Genomic DNA, 13,756 nt, shown 5'->3' with positions numbered 1-13,756 from the left:
GAGAGGTCTGGGTTTCTTTGCTCCGACTGCTTCCCCCGCGACCCGGACCCGGATAAGCGGTGGATAATGGATGGATGGATATATATATATATATATATATATATATATATATATATATATATATATATATATATATATATATATGATGATTGTATATACAATCATCTGAGGAGTTTATTTTTAATTAGCAGGCAAGTTTTAACTGATTGCTTCAAAAAACTATTGAAACTTTTTCTTCAACATGGGAGCTATTAGCTGTTGCTTGGACTGTATTCTGACCATCTTCCTCATGAATGACATTTTCAGTCTTTGACAGAATTGCATAACACTTCTTCTTAAAATCCTTTCCCATAAAAGCATAAAGGAATGGGTTCATACAACTGTTGGCATTGGCAAGAGTGATGCCCAATACTTTTCCAATATTGACAAACATTTTGGAATGCTTATATTTTAACTGCAGAAGGGCAAATGTGTGGTATGGCAGCCAGCAAATCAAGAAACCAGCAATCATTATTGTCATAGTTTTGAATTTTCCCATCTGGTTGCCTTTTAGCTTTCGAACAATGACAACGTAACAGATGATAATAATGAGGAATGGAACGACCAATCCAAAATTAAATCTGGATATCACTGTTCCAATACATTGCTTTGTCTGTTCATCCTGAATGTCTCAGAAAATGGCCATCGGTATGCTAAGTAATGCTGACATGATGCAAGATAAAATGACTGCCACAGTGGCCTTCCTCACGCTACGCTTATTCTGCACCCACACGGGAAGCGTAACAATTATGCAATGATCTAGACTGATGATATGAAGATGATGTTGCTGCTATACATGTGGAAGTACTTAACGAAATACCTGATCTCGCACATGAAGGACCCAAAGACCCACTCATTTTTTATCTTTTGGGTGGCTCCAAAGGGAAGGATGCCGCAGAATATTACATCAGAAATGGCCAAACTCAGGTACAAGGTGCTGATGACTGATTTCTTCATCTTAAACCCTGTAATCCAGATGACCAAACCATTTCAACACCCAGGATGCAGATCATCACAAGGGCTACCACAAAGAAAATGCATGACTTTTAAATAGCAGAGTGTGTATTGATTGGGTGTTGGGCAAAACACTTAATTAGAGCTCAAACTACAAGTAGACATTAATATCAAGTTTTAACAGAGCAAGACATTCTCTTTTGCTGTGATGCCTGCTTGGTGCAAAATCTATTGAAATATTTATGACATTTGCTGTGGTTTTAAGTAAATTAGAGTAACATGTAAATATGTATATAAAACATGTATAAAAAAAAGTCACCCTAAGCATCAACTTAATATCATTCCTTCTAAAGGCAAGATATTTATATTGGGTAAAATAAATGGAGCACAAAGGCAAAAATATAATGTTGTGGGTAGTGATTTTTGTTTCCACCCTGTTGATGTGCTCTTATGTGTACTAGTTGCTTAAGTTATCCATGCTGGTCTCCCCTACTTCTTCACATGATTGACCTAGACTTCCTTCCTCCACATGTGACAGTCCCAGGTGTCTCTTATTAGTCAGCGTTTATAATAGTTTATAATAGGATGTTCGATACCACCGATTTTCTTTCCAATTCGATACTGTAAAATTCAGGCTGGTATCTGTGATGCTGATCCGATACTGATACTTTGTGCAAATACACCTAATGTGTCTGGTAAATTATCATTCATTTATTTATTTATTTAAAACACTGATAGATATTGAGGTAGCAGCCTCATTTACAATACAGTCGAGCTATAATTTAATGACACCTAGTCTATGTAATTCACTTAGTGATCAATTCTTTAGGAAACCTTACTTGAATAAATTTGGGCTTTCTTGCCTATGTGAGATTATCTGAGTGATACACATCATTACACCAAGCCGAACCCATGCAGCTATTTGTTAAAGCAAGTATTTTTATAGTTACTTAATTCATAACCATATTATATTAATTTGAACAGCTCCAACAGTATTAAAGCTCTACATTTTCTCCCTCTGTACCTGGATAGTGCCCACCTGCAGCACAGAAGGACACAGAAGGCCAGAGACTGAAGAGGACAGAGCTGAAATAGCTCCACACATGATTCTGTTTATGCTCTACCATTGTGTCTGTCTGACGGAGCACTTATGCATTATGCACTTACCCAGGCAGAAGAAAAAGTTGTTCCCACCCACCGTGTGTGGTCACTCTTAATGACATTACTTCAAAGGACTGAAGTATCAAAAGAATCGATATTTTGATTTGAACATAAATGTCTGGTATCAGGTATCAATATTTCAATATCAATCTACAAATAGCTGCATCACTAGTTTAAAAGCCCAGTGCCGTTTTAGTCAAAGCTGTATAGAGGGAGAGTTGCGCCAACAGAAGTCCAAAATGCTTGCAGTTTATGTGACTGATGCAGGCTCCAAATACTTCGAGGAAGCTCTTGGCAGCCAATTTAGATGCACAGAGTCAGGGAGAGAAATTGTGCATTTTTGGTCATCATTCTTAAATAAATTCATAGCTTTACAATATTTCTACAGCACACCGACCGGTGTATGTGGTTGCATATGCATTTAAAAAAATCTATCTCAGGATTAGTGTGAAAATCTGGCATTACTTGCCATGTAGATATGTTTCAGACATTATCTAGTTACAGGCATGTCCCTGTTGTTGATTGTGTTTAAAAAAAATTTAAATCATAATTACTGCTTTTAAAACTTGCACGGTAGTCAGTGTGAAATATACCCTGGTTTCTTATAAGTTAGAGGGAGGTGAAGGGATGTTCATAAATCGGAAATCCAAGATGGCGCCAGTTTGTTTGTTGGCGTGCCGTCGGTTTTTACCCGTCCTGCCGCTATCTGTTCTGTGTGCATTTATGTTTGTGTGCCTCCTTTTCCACCAATTTCCTACAGTACCAGCGGTTCAGTTTCAATATGATCGTGAAACTCTGCTCACCATACGATCTATTATGGACAAATCTGTTCATAAGACCGGTGGAGACAGCCGTGCATCCGTCGCTTGTCCTGCTGCAATGCGCAGAGAAGAAAGCGCCAGCGAAAGCGAGGAAAGGGAACCGGGGTGAGAGTAAAGATGCGCTGTTTCCTTCGCACACGAAACCATGCTTACCTGGCGTCTGTTTACCCGGTTCTAACATCTGAGCCCCGCAGCCACCCTGTGAACCTGAAAGAGCCTGCTCAGAGGAGAAGACATACATAACCTGCGGCCGCTTCGATACACACCTGGGGCAGTCGGTAAATGTGCTTCATCACTGAAAATGGCCTTGACTAATGTAAGGTCAATCTCAAATAAGTCCTTCAGTTTAAATGACTTTTTTCCATCTCAAAAACTGGACTTTCTTTTTTTAGTTGAGACATGGTTGCGAGCTGATGAACTGAGTTTGTGCTCAGATCTGTGCCCTCCAGGCTGTAGCTTCCTAAACTCGCCGCGGATGACCGGACGAGGGGGAGGGCTTGCAGTCGTGTTTAGAAATGGGTTTAAATGTACTGCACTCGCTACTGAAGCTTTTTCTAGTTTTGAGTTGCTTACATTTAAAGTTTAAGATATAATCTCACTGCTTATTTTAATCTACAGACCACCTAAAGCTAATAAAGACTTTATTAAAGATTGTTCAGAACTTTTATCAGCAGTAATGATGATGTCTGACCGGATATTGATTTTAGGGGATTTTAACATGCATGTGTGTTGTCCGCATAAGCCCATGGTCAGTGAATTTAATCACCTGTTGAACTCTTTTGATTTTATTCAACGTGTAAATGGCCCTACGCATGAACATGGGCATAATCTGAATCTTGATCTATCTCATGGGTTTAATGTAGAGAAGGTGAAAACATTAGAAACTGCATTTTTAGATCATATGCCTGTTATGTTCGAATCACTGCTTGCTTTACAACCATTGACCAACAAAGCCCTTGGACATTGAGCATCTAAAAGCTTCTTTTCAATCTTCCTGTACAGCAGTGCTGGATTTAGTTGCCCCTTTCAGAGTGACTCATCCCAGTTTTAAATCTAGACCCTGGTTGAATGATTTTGTCAGGATGGCTAGGAAAGAATGCAGGAAAGCTGAGCGCAAATGGAAGAAGGATAGGCTGCTAGTATCATTTGAGATTCTTTAGTCAACATTGTTCAGATTTCAAGAACTTATGAGATCTGCTAAAGCAAAATATTTTTCAGAAATTATTTTAAAAAATCAGCATAAGCCTAAAATTATTTATAATACAATAAATTCAGTACTTAATCCTGTTCCATGTATTGGTCCTGAAGCATCTTCTAAAAACTGTGAGGCTTTTCTGGATTTCTTTCTGGCCAAGGTTAAGAATATTAGAGCTAATATTTCAACTTCTGTGTTCAGACCTGTTGCTCATGAGCTGGGTATTCCAATATTGGAGAAATTTGACCCAATTTCCTTGTCTCAGCTGGCTGATATTGTTTCTCATATGAAGTGTTCTAGCTCTGCTGTTGTTGTTCTTCCATCTTGGTTTTTTAAGGAAATCCTTGATACAATTAGCCCTGATGTTTTATTAATTATTTATATATATATATATATATATATATATATATATATATATATATATATATAAAATAATTATTTAGCCACTGGCACAGCCCCTGCATGTTTTAAGCATGCTGTTGTTCAGCCTCTCTTAAACTTGTCTTAGTGTAGGTTCAGTTTTCCACAACCTGCTCAGGAGTTAAAAGCGTTAACTACTTGTTTTTTTTAAATACATTTTGAATGTTATAAAAGCATTTTATTTATTCATTTTAATTTAAAATAAATGTTGCTTTATATTTATTCATTCATTATCTGCAACCACTTATCCAGTTCAGAGTCACGGTGGGTCCAGAGCCTACCTAGAATCATTGGGTGCAAGGCAGGAACACACCCTGGAGGGGGCACCCTCATGGGGCATGTTGCTTTATAGCTTTTGATCTCTGATCCACAGAAATGTAAACTTATTCAGAACACATAAAACAGTACATGATTGTGTTTACAACAGAAATGTGGTACTGTCACTGTGAGAAAGAAGGGCAAACCCTTAATTCCTTATATTTCAGAATAAATATTGTAAAAGCAGGTGTCTCAAACATGATAGCCATATGGTGGTGGTGGAGAGAGAGAGAGATTCCACAATAGTACTGTGAATTATACTCGGGGACAGGTAGGGGGGGCCCATGAGCCAAAAAGACAGTTCTCACCTAATTTAGAATTAATTGAATTTCTTACCACTTGGGTCATTGTGAATGTAGATAATCATTGCTTTAACACAATAACCTGTTTATAAACAAACCTTTTAAAAAGGCATTACCAGTGACATAGATGGGGGTGTGATTAATAATTTTTTCATCAAATCACCACAGACAGGAAGTGAATGTGGCGAGAGCATAGATCATAAACAGCAAGAATCTTTATCTGAAAGGACTGCATTGACACACATCAAATACTGTTCTTTCTCAGATAAGCAGAGACCCTGGTAAAAAAACTGGTATAGATCATGTAACAGATCATTGGTGTAAAAATACTGAGAAAAATTCATATCTTAATAATCTATTATTTCTTCTTGTGTCAGTAATGATGTGTATACCTCATATGTAGCTGCTATTGTAACTTTATCTCAAGCAGTACTTTCTAAAACCATCGTCTATATTTTTGACTAATGTCTGTGGATGTGTGATACATGTCCTAATACAATGCTGCAACATCCTCTAGGTCCAATAGAATCTTATCTTTAAAATATCATAATTATAAACTAACAACTGATTAACACATTTAAGTAAACTGCTAAATAAAGGAGAGACGGAGAAATATATAAACATTTTGAGTAAGGGTAAGTGACTGAATCATATTCAAAGCTCTTTCAAACAGGATGCTTCTGACCTTTAATCCCCCAACTGTCCCCTTATTTATAAAAATATTTTCTGAAACGTATATCACCCCATGAACAATTTAACAATCCCATTATGGAATTTAGGAGTTCTGGAGTCCTATGTAACAAAAATAAAAAGGGGGGGGCATATTTTTTTCAACGTCAATGACGTTAAATAATCTCCAGGGAAATAATTTGATTAACATTTACTCATTCTCAAATGTCATGTGAGTGCAGACTGATTATTTTCATGCAACCCTTCAATATGAAAAAGATTAGTGAATTAAAATCCAAAGTCTGATTTTTTTTAATACACTTTCAAAAACCAGGTAGAACAAAAATAAATAAAACATGAAAAGTGGGAAATTTCAAATAAACTACAGAGGGTAGATGGACTAAACCTCAAGTTATCAAACTTATTCTATCATTCCCCACCTCAGACAAAGGGGAATTTCCACCCCACCTGTCCCATATCATCCCCAAAAAATGGTAATAAAATACACATGCACTTTTACAACTTTCTAATTTATTTAAGTAACAAACTTGTATCTCTAAATCAGTAGCTTAATATTATAACACCGGATACATTAACATCAATGTTCAAAAACACAGAAAACTGGGTGATTTTATATATATATATATATATATATATATATATATATATATATATATATATATATATATATATATATATATAAATATATATATATATAGATATAGATAGATAGATAGAGAGACTGGGAACAGGGAAAAATACAAACACTAAACTAAACAACAGAAAGACAGAAGAGAACTACCAGGGAGAGAGAGCAAACAACACTGAGAAAAATAAACATTTACTTCATTTTTTTTCTGTAAAGGTTTGTTTAATTCAAATAATCTACACCCAGATATAATATATTAGTACCATATATAAATATGTTAAATTAAAACATTGCAGTGATAGAGAAAAGACTAAACAGTAAATAAGTCTGAGAAACTACTACAGGAAGACCACAATTAACATCAATACCACAACAAGGGAGACTACAGAACCATACAGAGAAAGAGTTGTCAACTCAGTTGAATACAATGGACAGTTTTTTTAAGAAGGTGAAATGAGGATTTATTTTGCAATAGAATCTAAGTTAATGTTACATAACACTAAGGAGAGTATAATGTGTAATTATTGATTGTGCTAAAAGTGCATGGTAGCATTTTTTTTTGTGTTCAAACAAATGTAATTTAAGGTCCTGGCTGGATGTGATATTTTAATGCAACATTTTTAGATTTCTACACGAAGGCTCCACCTTCTGTCCAATTTGATTTCATAGTTTTTACATTAGTCTTCAAGATTAGGTCCCTATACGATTACTGAAGCCACCACATTTTAGAAAACAAATCTTAACTGATTTATGAACATCTCTTTACCTCCCTCTAAAAACAGTCAACAGTCAGTTTAAATACAGTCAACAGGAACATGCCTGTAACTAGATAATAAAATATTTCACACTAACCCTGAAATACTTTTTTTAATGCATATGCAACTACATACAATATTTCTGCAGCACATTGACCTGTGTAACGCAATGAATTTAAGACTGGTGACCAAAAATGCACAATTTCTCCCCCTGACTCTATGCATCTAAATTGGCTGCCTAGAGCTTCCTGGAAGTATTTGGAGCCTGCATCAGTCACGTAAACTGCAAGCATTTTGAACTTCTGTTGGCACAACTCTCCCTCTTTACGGTTCTGACTAATGGCACTGGGCTTTTAAACTAGTGATGTGCGGATCGATATTGAAATATCGATACCTCCATTACAAGACCTTTATGCTCCAACATTGATTCTCAATAAAAATATTGATACTTTTGATACTTCAGTCATTTGAGGTAATGTCATTAAGAGTGACCACACGCGGTTGGTGGGAACAACTTTTTCTTCTGCCTGGGTAAGTGCATAATGCATAAGTGCAGCGACACACTGCTCCGTCAGTCAGTCATTCAGTCTGTAGACAGACACAATGGTAGAGCAAAAACGGATTCATGCGTGGAGCTATTTCAGCTCTGTCTCTCTTCAGTCTCTAGCAGAGTCCTCCGGTGCTGCAGGTGGGCACTATCCACGTACAGAGGGATAAAATGTGGAGCTTTAAAGCTGTTGGAGCTGTTCAAATTAATATAATATGGTTATGAATTAAGTAATGAAATAAATACTTGCTTTAACAAATAGCTGCATGGGTTCAGCTTGGAGTAATGATGTGTATTATTCAGATAATCTCACATAGGCAACAAAGCCTACGTTTATTCAAGTAAGGTTTCCTAAAGAACTGATCACTTTAAGTGAATTACATAGACTAGGTGTCATTAAATTATAGCTCAGCTGTATTGTAAATGAGGCTGCTACCTCAATATACATCAAAGTTTAAAAAAAATACATAAATAAATAAATGATGATTTACCAGCCACATTAGGTGTATTTGCACAAAGTATCAGTATAGGATCGGTATCACAGATACCTGCCTGAATCTCACTCTGTATCAGATCGGAAAGGAAATCAGTGTATCGAACATCACTATTATAAACGTTGCGTTGACTAATAAGAGAACCTGGGACTGTCACCTGGGAAGGGGGCATGGCTAGGTCAATCACATGAAGTAGGGGAGATGAGCGTGGATAACTTAAGCAACCAGTACACATAAGAGCACATCAACAGGGTGGAAACAAAACCAGTGAGGAACTAAAACCTAACAACCTCATTCTGTCGGCCATATAGAAGACTACCCACATTATATCTTTGTCTTTGTGCTCCATTTATTTTAGCCTATATAAATATCTTGCCTTAGTGGGACATTTTTTATATACATTTTACATGTTACTCTAAATTAATTAATTAATAGACATTTGCTGTGGTTTTATCATTTTGAAGGCTAGCACCATAAATATTGCAATACATTTTGCACCAAGCAGACATCACAACAAAGAATATATTTGTCTGTAAAACTCGATATTAATCTCTGCTTGTAGTTTGAGGTCTAAAGTGTTGTGTCCAACACCCAATTAGTACACACTCTGCTATTTAACAGTTACAATTTATCATGTTCCTGTTTGCTTTACAGAATCAAGAGGCATCGTGGCTTCAACCCCAGTGACAGAACCTGAACACTTTACCTATGAAAACTACACAAACCAGACTTTAACTAAACTTGCAGGGATACAACATGCATTTACTTTGTGGTAGCCCATGTGATGATCTGTGTCCTGGGTGTTGCCATCTGGATTACTGGGTTTAAGATGAAGAAATCAGTCATCAGCACCTTGTACCTGAGTTTGGCCATTTCTGACTTAATTTTCTGCTGCACCCTTCACTTTGGAGTCACCCCTAAGATAAAAAATGAGTGGGTCTTTGGGTCCTTCATGTTTGAGTTCAGGTATTTCATCAAGTTCAAGTTCAAGTTCAAGTTCAAGAAGTTTATTGTCATTTCAGCAGTATATAGTGTTTACAGTACACAGTGAAACGAAATAGCGTTCCTCCAGGACCAAGGTGCTACATAAGACAATACACAACATTAAAGTGCGACTAGTGTAAAGCTAGTGCAACATGAAACAGTGCACACGCATTAAAGTGCAAAGGACATAGAACACAAAACAATACACAACATTAAAGTGCAACTAGTACAATCTAGTGCAACATAAACCAGTGCATACACATTAAAGTGCAGAAGATATGGCTAAGAAAAATACAAAACAATGTCCCTACAGTACAATACAATACAATGTAATACAAGACAAGGCAAAAACCATAAGTACGGAGGGGATGAGGGAGAGAGACACTGCAATTTAAAGTGTATTTGTGCTGTAAACGGTAACTGGATGTAAACATGATGTAAACCGGATATGTGAAAACATTTACAGTCCAACAGACCAGTGTTTGTGTGAAGTGTGTGTGTGTGTGTGTGTGTGTGTGTTTGCTTCTTTCAGTCCAGTCTTAGTCTCTAGGTGTTCAGGAGTCTGATAGCATGTGGGAAGAAGCTGTTACGGAGTCTGGATGTGAGGGCTCGAATGCTTCGATACCTTTTTCCAGACAGCAGTAGGTTGAAGAGTGTGTGTGAAGGGTGTGTGTGATCTCCCACAATGCTGAGTGCTTTGCGAGTGCAGCGAGTGGTGTAGATGTCTGTAATGGAGGGAAGAGACACACCGATAATCTTCTCAGCTGTCCTCACGATCCGCTGGAGGGACTTGCGATCTGCCACAGTGCAGTTCCCAAACCAGACAGAGATGCAGCTGGTCATGATGCTCTCGATGACTCCTCTGTAGAAAGTGGTGAGAATTGGAGGGGGGAGATGAACCTTCTTCAGCCTTCGCAGGAAGTAGAGGCGTTGCTGGGCTTTCTTTTTGATGTTACTGGTGTTAGTGGACCAAGTGAGATCATCCGCTAGGTGAACACCAAGGAATTTGGTATTCCTGACAATCTCCACAGCAGAGTTGTCGATGTTCAGCGGCGAGTGCTCACCCCTTGTTTTTCTGAAGTCTACAACCATCTCTTTGGTTTTGTCCACGTTCAGAGACAGGTTGTTCACTTCACACCAGTCAGTTAGCCGCTGCACCTCCTCTCTGTATGCTGACTCGTCGTTCTTACTGATGAGACCCACCACAGTCGTGTCATCAGCGAACTTGATGATATGATTTGAGCTGTGCATCGCTGCACAGTCATGGGTCAGCAATGTGAACAGCAGTGGACTGAGCACGCAGCCCTGGGGGGCTCCAGTGTTCAGTGTGATGGTGCTGGAGGTGTTCCTACCGATCCGGACTGACTGAGGTCTCCCAGTCAGGAAGTCCAGGATCCAGTTGCAGAGAGAAGTGTTGAGGCCCAGTATATTCAGCTTCCCGATCAGGTGCTGAGGAATTATGGTGTTGAATGCTGAGCTGAAGTCTATGAACAGCATTCGGGCATATGTGTCTTTCTTGTCCAAGTGGGTGAGTGCCAGGTGCAGCGTGGTGGATATGGCATCGTCCGTTGAACGGTTAGGACGATACGCGAACTGTAGAGGGTCCAGTGTGGGGGGAAGTAGGGTTTTGATGTGCCTCATGACGAGCCTCTCGAAGCACTTTGTGATGACCGGTGTGAGTGCAACGGGACGATAGTCATTGAGGCAGGACACAGAAGAATTCTTAGGCACCGGGATGATGGTGGTGTTCTTGAAGCATGTTGGAACAACGGCGCTGCTAAGAGAGATATTGAAGATATCAGTGAAGACATCAGCAAGCTGGGCTGCACATTCTCTGAGCACTCTGCCAGGAATGTTGTCTGGTCCAGCAGCTTTCCGCGGGTCAACTCTGCATAGAGTTTTCCTCACGTCGGCTACAGTAAAAGACAGCACCTGGTCACTGGGAGAAGGGGTGGACTTTCTCGCCGTTACATTGTTCTGTGCCTCAAACCGTGCGTAGAAATGGTTCAGCACGTCTGGTAGGGAAGCATCTCCGTCACAAACAGGTGGTGTAGTCTTGTAGCTGGTGATGCTTTGGATGCCCTGCCACATGCGCCGAGTGTCTCTACTGCTCTGGAAGTGGCTGTGGATGATCTGGCCGTGTGCACGCTTTGCCTCTCTGATAGCTCTGGAGAGTTTGGCCCTCGCTGTTCTCAGGGCCGCCTTATCGCCTGATTTGAAAGCAACGTCTCTAGCCTTCAGCAGCACACGCACCTCTGCATTCATCCACGGCTTCTGGTTGGAGCGGATGGTGATGGTCTTGGAGATGGTCACATCATCGATGCACTTCTCTATGTAGCTGGTCACTGATGATGCGTACTCCTCCAGGTTGATTTTGTCGCTGTAAGTTGCAGCCTCTCTGAACATGTCCCAGTCAGTGCACTCGAAACAGTCCTGCAGAGTAGAGATTGCTTCTGATGGCCAGATTTTCACCTCTTTCAGGATAGGTTTCGATCGCCTGATGATGGGTCTGTATGCAGGAATTAGCATAACAGACATGTGATCTGAGTGTCCGAGGTGGGGGCGGGGCTCTGCTCTGTACGCGTCTGGAACGTTTGTGTAAACAAGATCCAGCGTGTTCGCTCCTCTCGTAGCAAAGTTCACATACTGGTGGAATTTAGGGAACACTTTCTTGAGATTTGCATGATTAAAATCTCCAGCAACAATAAACAGACCATCCGGGTGTGTGTTTTGGAAGTCGCTTATGGCTTCGTATAATTCCCACAGCGCTTGTTTTGTATTTGAATCGGGAGGGATATAGGTTGCGATTAAGTAAACAACGGAGAATTCTCGAGGTAAATAAAAAGGTCTACATCTCACAGCCACAAACTCCACTAACGGTGAACAATAAGCAGAGACTAGCACAGAATTCTTACACCATTCAGTGTTAATATAGACACATAAACCACCACCGCGAGTCTTACCGCATAGCGCTGGGTCTCTGTCGGCGCGAAATGCGGCTAGCCCATCTAGCTGAATGGCGGCGTCGGGAATACTGTCGCTGAGCCATGTCTCCGTAAAAACAAAAACACAGCAGTCTCTGTATTCTCGCCGTGTAGTTCGCTGAAGTTTGATATAGTCCAGTTTATTATCCAGCGAGCAGACATTGGAGAGAAAGAGAGAAGGGATAGCTTGCCGGCTCGGGTTAGCTCTTAGCCTAGCACGGATCCCCCCTCGCTTGCCGCGCTTCTGTCTCCTCTCACACCGCTTGCGTCGTCTCCTTCCCCGGCCGCCGGCATCAGGAAACGTCGAGGCTTCAGGGCTAGGCCTCCGAAGCAAGCGGAGGTTCCGCAGCGTCTCCTGGAGGTCATCGCTGATACTGTAAATTTCCTGTTTGCGATATTGAAGCAGTGTCTGGCGGTGATATATACGTACTGCAGGTGTTCCTGCGTCCATATATTATAAATAAAATGAAAAAAAAAAACGTTTTTTAAACAAACAAAAAACCCGCTTGGTTCCGGAGCGGCCGCTGCACACGTGTTGACGCGCGCGCCGCCAGCTCATTTACAAGTACTTCAACATGTATAACAGCATCTTCATCCTCGTTATCATCAATCTGGATCATTGTGTGATTGTTATGTTTCCCATGTGAGTGCAGAATAAGTGTAGAGTAAGGAAGGCCACTGTGGCAATCATATTATCCTGCAACATCTCAGCATTACTTAGCATACTGATGGCCATTTTCCAAGACATTCAGAATTAACAGACAAAGCAATGTGTCAGAAATTACAGAAATGATCAAAACCGTATTGGAAGTGATGTAGTGTGATATGATGAATGTGCATTAATTTCTAATAATAAATTTTACTTTCTGAGATTTGATTGTAATACACAAACTTTAGCTGGTTTCAGAGACATCCCAAGCCACACCAAGCCAAGATTGGAATCTGAGATAAGCTTTTCAGCAAGAACTGGCTCCAAATTGGTGCTTGAAGGTCTGTGTCAGAGAGTCATAAAACTGACACTATAGACCCTTTTATGGACAGTTTACGACACAGGGTCAAGAGAAGAATCTTTGGGGAGACCCTCCTGAGGATCAGTTTATGCTCTGTAAAAAACTGCTCAATGAAGAACTTCTCAAACTATAGAATTAAACCTCCCATTGGTTTAAAACAGTTTGAAGTTACACATGTGTACCTCTGTGTAAAATGAATTCCATTTAGACAATCAAAACCAGTGGAATTAATTTACATGTGTTTAAAGTCATTTTTTTATATGAATCTATGTAGAACCAAGGTGGCCACATGCTTGTGTGTTATTTGGTTAAGAATTATGTAAAACATGGTTTGTCTGAATGATATTACTTTGTGTTAACATATAATGTTTTATATTGCAAAAGTATGATTCAGAATTCTTGGATATTCATTCAACAGGAATCATCTTCAAGTCTTTGTCTTGTCAAGGGTCAT

At 39.6% G+C, this 13,756-nt stretch overlaps 1 pseudogene; it reads right to left on the bottom strand.

Annotated features, from left to right (window-relative positions):
* Nucleotides 1-211: 211 nt before the first annotated feature.
* On the bottom strand, nucleotides 212-12,658 carry LOC136677851 (chemerin-like receptor 1; annotated as a pseudogene).
* Nucleotides 12,659-13,756: the final 1,098 nt, after the last annotated feature.

Source organism: Hoplias malabaricus, chromosome Y (genome assembly GCF_029633855.1).
Source record: "Hoplias malabaricus isolate fHopMal1 chromosome Y, fHopMal1.hap1, whole genome shotgun sequence".
Taxonomy (NCBI): domain Eukaryota; kingdom Metazoa; phylum Chordata; class Actinopteri; order Characiformes; family Erythrinidae; genus Hoplias; species Hoplias malabaricus.
The sequence above is the reverse complement of the archived record's forward strand: the minus strand, read 5'-3'. Positions and strand labels throughout refer to the sequence as shown.